The following is a 9,354-nucleotide window of genomic DNA, read 5'->3' as shown; positions in this document are numbered from 1 at the left end:
TATTTGGGTAAACCCAAGTACCCAAGAAAAATTTCCTTCCCTTTTCCCCCCCCCCCCCCCCCCCAAAAAAAAGGAATAAAGATATTGATAATAAACAAAGTAAAGAAAATTTGCAAAAAGGAAAACATATACACATTTACAGGGAAAATGAATCAAGTTTTAATGCGCAAAGAGAAAAAAAAACTTTAAGATCCGGAGTTGCTTCTACCAAGAACTTACTGGTAGAAGCAAGAATTTGAATGAACTGCAATCAACTCTGATGAGGAACTGAAATTGCAGATTATAAAGAAAGATAAATCAGTAACGCTTGAAATGAGAAAGAGCTGGATGGCATTTATCAGCTTTTCCTGTGGATTCCTTTTGTTACTTGTCATTTTTCTAGTAAAGGTAGACCATCAACCTCCAAAAGGAACTGTGCACTTGACACATCAGCAATAAAACAAATAAGAGTACACCAAACAATTGGCCATTTTTTATGAAAAAAAAAAAAGCTTTTATTTAAGGGCTCAAAACTAGGATTTAAGCTCTGATACACTCCCTCACAGGCGAGGCACAGGGATCACACACAATCACAACTAAGAACAGGATAACAGACACAAAAAATAACTTATTATAAATCGACTTAAACAATGAAGAACTCGAACACAAGGCTTTTTAGTTAAACTGGCTCAAATACCATGTTAAGTAACTATTAAATCAAAAGGTTTCAGACAGTATGTATTGGCTAATAATAGTAATTAAACTTAACATCAAGAAACAAAAATTAATGACCCCAAATAATATGTCAATTTAGATATAAATTTTTTGTTGTGTGCTTCCTTCATAATATGATCAACAGAATCATTCATTCCGGTGCTATCAAATGAGGATCATTTGAAAGGCTTTTTAGTTATTTAGACATTATCCTTGATTAGTAATTCCACAAAATTTATAAGACTTATTGATTAATGGAAATGTTTCAACCATGATATACTAGTAGTCACAAATTTGAATGAACAAAAAGAATTGACATTCGATGGTTTGATCAAATAATTCTGGAAGCCTTTTATTTGGAATTTAACCATCTTAAGCATTGATACCTTAAGAAAAAGACATAATTACTTACCCTATCCAATTAAGATTGCTTTTCCAGTGTGGTTAGCTGCCATTATAAGATTGCCTAATCAGCCAAATACTTGCAAGACATAAAGTTGGTTAATTGTGCAAAACTTCATTGCATTTTCCCATTGTATATTCATAGCCCCCCCCCCCCCCCCTCCCCCCAAAAAACCAAAGGTAGTAGGTGTTTATTGGCCAAAGCCTGACTCTTGAATAGTCAATAGTACAAGGTTCAATCCCCAATTCCAAGGACTCGAAGAAGTAAAGGACAATAATGCTACAACCTTTCTAGGTTTCTAAGATAAATTATAAAGATAATTCGTTAATGCAAAAACATGTGGATAATAGGACTAAATTCTATCATGACATAAGTATGGTTATTCCGCATCTCAGAAAGCAATATGAGTCCATTTCTTAAAAATAACACAGCTCTATTAAAGAATTATTGTGTTAGCAATCTTTGAAAACATCAGTTGTTCATTAGTACGCTTTCTTCCATTTGTTTATTTGATTAGATTTACCAATCTTGAGAAAATTTAAAATTTTACTGTTGTTTACCAGTAATAATAAGGAGGTTTACAATTCATGTAATCTTCTCTCCCATCTGTACATATATAATGAGTTTAAGCTATCCATTACTCCACGTGAGTAGCATTGGGAACTGATCAACTCATAGACCATTAAGGTGATCTTTGCTATGGCTACCATGCTAGAAACACTCTATAAAGCATTAATTTATTGAGTATAAGACATAAAAATCAACAACTTCCATGCTAGTCATAAACTTCATTTACAACATAAGAGATTTTTTTGCTTTCAAGAGAGGAAATTGGGCCAAAACCCATAGGAAATGCACTATTTCAAATTTATTTTGGGTGAGTTCACAAGAAAATATATAATCGCATTTTTTAGTGAGGAAAAGAAAGAACAACAATAGAATTGTCCTTCGGCTTCTCATTGGGCTTTGGTTTTCTAAATGGTAATAACAATAGTAGTAAAGGAAGAAACAACCAAACTTATAACAAGAACGAACACATTTCATGTCCATTTCAAATCCAAAACAACACCAGCTTCTCATCATATAAAAGCTAATGCCATCACACATCAATACATGAATTCTGAAATATTTACATCAACACCTCCGGGAGAATCCACATAACTTCAAAGTCAGTAGAAACGAAACAATCTCAGCCAAAAAAAATTTAAGCAACTACTAATTCAACACTTCCACCAAAAGCTAGCATCAAAATGCCTCTTAAATTTCAAAACTAAATGCAACCATTCACCAATCATCATCATTAGGCAATTGAAACATTTTCTATATAAAGTCAAATGAAAAGAACCACAATAGTGTTTCAGTTACACATTTCACATTCTGGAACCAAAATCATTCACACTAGTTTCTAAACCCTAATTAAGAAAACTTTCATTTGGCAAATACTCTTACTTCTTTCTCTCTTTTAACAAAATTAAAATTGACAGTACCAGATCCGTACAAAAGGAAACTCACAAAAATAATACTATCAATACAATAACAAACAAATTACAGACTTTAAAACAAAATTCAATTCAAACTCGTGAATATAAAAAATAATTTGAGGAAATTGTGATGAAGGAACTGAAAAATGAGTACCTGAAATTAGAGAGCGAGTACTGTTTTTAGTTGGAGGGAAAGAGAGAGAGTGAAAAAGCGACACTAGGGCTTTGGAGCGAAGCCGAGTGAGTTGACTCGGTTCGTAACTCGGGGGAGGGAAATTTTTTTTTTTTTTAATACGTGTTTTTGGGACAGCGACTGAAAACCTGAGAGAGGTTTTTGTGAGAGAGAGCTAAATGAAATGGGGATCCGACGATTCGTTTCGTTTTGGGCTGTGTTTGGTTTTGATTTTAGTAAGTTTTTGTCTCTGAAATTTTTTGTGTTTGATTTATTATTTATTATCATTATTTTAAAATTAATATAATGATACCGTTAGTTGAATTTTTACAACAAAAAGTTAATGAAACCAATTCAAATTGATTTATTTGTCACATTTTAGGGGAAACTTGTGGTGCAACTGTGGTACCGTACCACAGTTGCATCCAGCCGTTGGATGTCAGTAAACCCCATCAATCTAAGTACATCTAACGGCTGGATGCAACTGTGGCACGGTACCACAGTTGCACCGTAGCCTGATCCACATTTTAGTCCATAATAATTCATGAATTGAATACATTGTTGATTGGCAACTTATTTTTTGAAATTTATCATGGTTTTTTTAACATAAAATAATGTATACATTCGGTCTTTAATATACTGAAATTTGTTAAAACTTTCCGATTAAATATATTAAAAGCCAGTTTGGTAATGTTGTGTCTTATTGCTGTTAGTTATGCTAAGAAATAATTTATTATGAAGAGAATCAATTAAATGTTTTGATAAAATTTATTTATAAAAGTACTATGAGTTTTAAAATCAATCGTATGTATTTAATAGATATTAATATTAACATGTTGTAATAATATAAATGATTGGATTAGGCATAATATTAAATAAAATTTATTTACACATTTATATATATATGTATATAAAATTCTTTTGTTGTGTATGAATAATAATTGATAAACTAATTTTATATTATTAATTTTATTTCTTTATTTCGTTATCTTAATATAATTAGTAATAATAACAATATTTTCAAAGTTAATAATTTTATTTCCTAATTAATAAGGATAATTTTATATTTTTATAATATATATGAGAATACATATAAATTTATATTAAATATAAAACTGATTTTCAAAATCCTTCCTTGTTTTTCAAAATCCATTGTAAGATTAAGTGATTTTACCAAAACTGATTTCTACAAAAATTTATCAAATATTGAAATTAACTTTTAATTTTTAAAAATTACTTTTGAGATTTTTAAAAATAAAGATAGTATTAAATTGGGTGACCTGTTAAAATATTTTAATTTTAAACACGGACAAAATTTAATCAATAAAGACTCATCTTTAACTAACATTAAATGTTGTTCTTTCGTTGAGTCCTTTGACTCTTTTCATTTCTGTTACAATTAAAAATAGGAAAAGATAGCATATCTTGAATTGATTTAGCTTGACATAATAGACTCGATTTAATTAGTTTCAATAAATTACATGTAAATGTTAATTATTTTCTAATTGTGTAATATATTTAAGTGGTTTAAAAAAACTAAAATTATAGAATTCCAAATAATATTTATTTTCTAGTTTCTTACATTCTTCACAAGTTAGGAAATAAAAATAAGTCATAAGTAATCAATTAAAAATTTGGTCCAGCAGCATAACTTAATAACTGGAAGTTTGATGCACCAATCGTATTAAATTGGATTAAATATAATTGGTTAATTATATTTTATTTAAGATTGGACTTGATTAATTCAACTAACATATAAGAAAATTTAATACACTCCAAAAATCAATTATTAGATATTTGAAATTATTTTATTCATAATTGTTAGTTAATATTAAATATTTTACTAAAAATATGTACGATATGTTTTTTTATAATTTCATTAAAAAAAGCTTACATGTCATAAACAATTATGAAACTTGTATGACAATCACTTATTTATGAAAAATTATCAGTCATATACCCTTAAATGACACAAGTATCAAACGTGCTACAATACTTTTCGCTTATATCACTCGTATACCCTAAGTTGACAAAAGAGTTTTGGCGTCCACCTTTCCTTTTATTACCGTTAAGAACTTAACAGAATTTGAGCAAAATGATTATTTTACCCTTTAAACTCAAAATGAGGTAAAAAAACAAATTTACCTTGAAAATTAATGTAAATTTTCAAAACACAATTTTTTTTATTTTGTTATTAACAATATTTTTTTATTAAAAAAATATGAATTATTAATGGTACATATTATTAACAGTTATCCATAAAAAATATTCATCTTATACCATAAAAATTATTAACAACATATTATTTACAATTATACATATTATACCATAAAAAATTCAAGTTTGAGCTTGGAGGAGTAGATCTTCAATAATTTAGGTTAAATTTTGGAGGAGTAGATTCGGTTGTAAAGTAGCTTTTTTTATAGCAATTATTAACAATTATCCGATAAATGGGATGACATGTCATTTTTATCAAAATATATCATATGACATGTCGTTTTTTACTAGGTAAATGGGATGACATGTCGTTTTTAAAAAAAGACTAGATTACCCTTATGATGTCAGCGCTCGCAAACAATAGTTAACGGATTGGTGGACGGCATAAGTGTTTTGTCAACTTAGGGTATACGAGTGATACACTTGAAAAGTGTTGTAGCACGTTTGATACTGGTGTCATTTAAGAGTATATGGCTAATAATTTCCCTTTATTTATTCATTTTATATTCTCTTTCAACCTATAACTCGCCTTTGCAAAAAATTTTCTACGTCCTTATCAATCACTAGAAGAGAGCGCTCATATATATTTTATCGAGGCGATCACTCTTCCTTTCATTTTTTTTAATTCTATTGAGAAAGACATATTTATCCATGACATATAATTAGTCATGCTCTCAAATAGAGTGGAATGGTGATTATTAAAAGAAGAGAAATTTTTTTAAAGGCCCATACATAGACCCCATGGTAAAATTTGGACTTCAAAGCTAGTTAAATGTCCATAATGCCTTTTCTATTGTAAAAAGGTATAAGAAGGAATTTTCTTACAAAATTTCAAGTCTCATGCACTCTCAATTCTAAAAACTCTTAACTCGTCTTTCTTGGAGGCTAAAACTCACAAAGCCTTGCAATAACCGACCAATGTTATTTCAACAATTTACAAGCTCTCTATAGGTATGCATTTAACCACATTCATAAGTTTGTTTTGCTACTTTTGATAAATTTTTCAAAATATATATTTAGGGTTCATGTTTCACTACAGAGTTGTGCAACATAAGTACATGCACAACAAAGTTAAGTATTGCACGATATTATCATGTATTGCACGACACTCTCGTATATTGCATGATAATATCTCGTATTGCATTATAGTGTCATGTATTGCACGAAATTATCCTGGATTACTCTACATTATAATATATTACACTGCTACATTATATGTTGCGTCACTTTGTCATGTAAAAACCATAAAATATTGTTATTAATCTAATATTGTTTAATACTAATATTATCTACTAATTATTTTTTAGGTAATGGATCACATATGTTTTTCCGATTGTATTTGATGGTGAACGGGTTAGTGTCAATGATCCCTATATAAGTTTAGTGGTTGTGAAGCAAGGGTGGTTTCTGTGTCTTATGCAACAACTTATGAAGATTTGCTCGTGACTATAGTTCCTTTATTACATGTCCTAATAGACGAGTCGATTATTACTATAAAATACTTATTACATGCAATAACAACAGTGTCACATTTGAAAATATCATGCGATGAAGATGTTCAATTCTTCTTGGATGAAAATAGTGGTAATGGTCTAACAACTCCCTTATATGTTATAGTTGAACCTAGGTTGTCAAACTCAACATAACTACAAAGAGAGGAAAAAGTTGGTATATGGTCATTAGAGTGTTGTTATAAAATATAAAAATGTCTTTTCTAGATTGCAGCATTACAACAAATACTACACTTCTTTGGCAATGGATGGGGAATGAGAGATGGTTGAAAAGATGTTAGAATATTTGTTACTATCTTATTCGATGACAAAATTATTTTAAGTTACACAATATCCCACATCTAATCTTTTTTTCCCAATGATATGTGAAATGAAGATTAACCCGGATCAATAAGAACTTTCTGATATGCTTGTGGTTAGACAAATGGCTGGTCAAATGATAATGAAATTTGATAAATATTGGGCCCAAATACATGGGATTTTGGTGATAGTTGTTATTTTTAACCTGAGGTTCAAGATACAATTGGTTAATTATTATTTTTGACATGGTGAAATGGTTGTGAAATTGAATTGTGGTTTTTAATTTAATTTAATTGAGTGTATTTTATGTTGGGTTGTGGAATTGAATTATAAAAAAATTGTGTCCTATTAATTTGGTTGTTGTTTTGTGAATTATTTTGTAATTAATTCTATTGTATATTTGTCCTATTATATTGTGAATTATTTTGACTTTAGTAAGTTAGAAAATTAATTGTATTATATAAAAACAATTATGGCCCGACCCGACATGAAACGCAAATGATTGGGCTTTCCTTTGGGTTGGCCTTTTTATTTCAGTAATCGGGTTAGGCTCGGGCTTGGCCAAACCTAAGCGTGACCCAACTCATTGTCATTCTTAAGAATAACCATTATAATCTTCAGTACATGTGCCTAGTACAAGCAATCAATAGTCCCTTCAACAAGAATACTTCTCAAGACTTAGATTGATAACCAGTACAAGTAACTTTCTACAAGATAGTACTACTTTGCAAAGTTTAAAAATTAAGTGCGGTGATGAAGAAGTGTATTTGGAAGCTATGTTTTGATATAAGGATTGATTGTTATCAAAGATTAGCATGTATGTAATTCCAAAAAAATTTCTAGTTCAGAGTCAAAAAGTCTAACAAAAAGCTTTACAAAATTATATGCCTAGATAAAGATTGTACATGGCATCTTCGTGCAATGAGAGTAAAAGATTGTGATATGTTTGAAATCACCAAGTTTTATGGCACTCACGCATATTCAAAAAATATTCTTCATCCAAATCATTGATAAGCTACAGCAAAACTATTAGGAAAGACTATCATGAAGAAGTTTGAATGTGTTAGTCGATCATACACACCAAAAACATATAATAGATGATGTCCAAACATTATACGAGATAAGGATAAACTACAACAAAGCATGGAGGGCCAAAGAACATACATTGCAAATGGTAGGAGGTTAACCTCAAGAATCATTTTCATTGTTTCCAACATATTTCCATATGCTTGAAAAGAAGAATCCTGAGACAATTATACATATATATATCGACCATAAAACCACTTTTATATTATTTTGTTACTCCTGGTTGTAGTATCTGTGGGTTTAGAAATTCAATTAGGTTAGTAATTGTTGTGGATGAGACCTTTTTAAAAGGATTGTACAAAGGCACAATGCTTGTAACTGCATGCAAAGATGGAAATAATCAGATCTATCTTTTAACGTTTGGTATAAGTGACTCTGAAAATAATAAGTTATGAGAATGACTTATAATTAAGCTTAAGGCTGCTATTAGTGAGATTGATAATTTTATTTTTCTGCTAAACCACCATGGAAGCATACATTCAAGTATTACCAAAGTGTTTCCAAAACCTAGTCATGGAGCTTGTAAGTATCACCTTGGACAAAACCTTAAGTTGAATTTTAGAAAAGTTGAAGAGAGTGTCTATAATAAGTTTTTGCAAGCGATTGAGACGTATAGTGTCTTTAAGTGTGATGATATGATGAACCAAATTAGAACTGCTAATCCAAGGGTTGCACAATATTTTTTTAGGGCTAGATATGAAAAATGGGCTCCCTCACATTTTAATGGAAAAAAGGTATAACATGATAACTATTACTATAGCTAAAAATATGAATGTTGTTTTAATGGCACAACAATTTCACGGCGATCTACTAAGCAGACCTTCGTTGCCATCACCTTTAATTATTCAGAGATTCTTGCATTATATGAAGCAAGTAAAGAATGTGTTTGGCAGCGGTATATTATCCATCATATTCAAAACACATGTAATTTGACTTTCGCCATAAATATCCCAACAATTATATATGAAGACAATGCTGCTTGTATTACTCAAATTAAAGGAGGATACATCAATGGAGATAGAATTAAGCATATCTAACCAAAGTTTTTCTACACTCATAAGCTGCAACAAGACAATAAAATTAGTGTCAAGCAGATACGCTCCACTAATAACTCTACTAATCTTTTTACTAAAGCTTTGCCCACATCGACATTTGAGAAATTAGTCCATAATATTGGCATGCATCGACTCAACAAATTATTAAATTGATACATAATATTTGAGGAGATATTTCATCAGAGGGAGCATATTTAGAAGATAAGAGTTCCTGCAGTTAAATTTGGTACATGTGCACTGTACTCTTTTTCTTTCGACCAGGTTTTGCCCTTGGGTTTTAATGAAAAAGTTTTAATGAGGTAATATTTAACACATTCAATGTCACTTTTTGAAAGTTATATGAAATTAAAGAGTAGTGAGCCAAATGGGAGTGTTGCAGAAGCTGGCTCACCACTTAGTATCCCACATAAAAAATGTGAACCCCCCTCTCTAAAAA

The 9,354-nt window shown here is 30.0% G+C and overlaps 1 protein-coding gene across 7 annotated transcripts in view; it reads right to left on the bottom strand.

Moving 5' to 3' along the window:
• Positions 1-3,002, bottom strand: part of LOC18044053 (protein CHROMATIN REMODELING 20) — an 18,146-nt gene extending 15,144 nt beyond the window's left edge. For all 7 annotated transcript variants that reach the window (XM_024185739.1, XM_024185741.1, XM_024185737.1 and 4 more), the window contains exon 1: positions 2,732-3,002. The gene's annotated coding sequence lies outside the window, so the exon portion shown is untranslated. The remainder of the gene's footprint in view (positions 1-2,731) is intronic.
• Between the last annotated feature and the right edge of the window lie 6,352 nt (positions 3,003-9,354).

This window comes from Citrus clementina, unplaced genomic scaffold (assembly GCF_000493195.1).
Source record: "Citrus clementina cultivar Clemenules unplaced genomic scaffold, Citrus_clementina_v1.0 scaffold_4, whole genome shotgun sequence".
Classification (NCBI taxonomy): domain Eukaryota; kingdom Viridiplantae; phylum Streptophyta; class Magnoliopsida; order Sapindales; family Rutaceae; genus Citrus; species Citrus x clementina.
The sequence above is the reverse complement of the archived record's forward strand: the minus strand, read 5'-3'. Positions and strand labels throughout refer to the sequence as shown.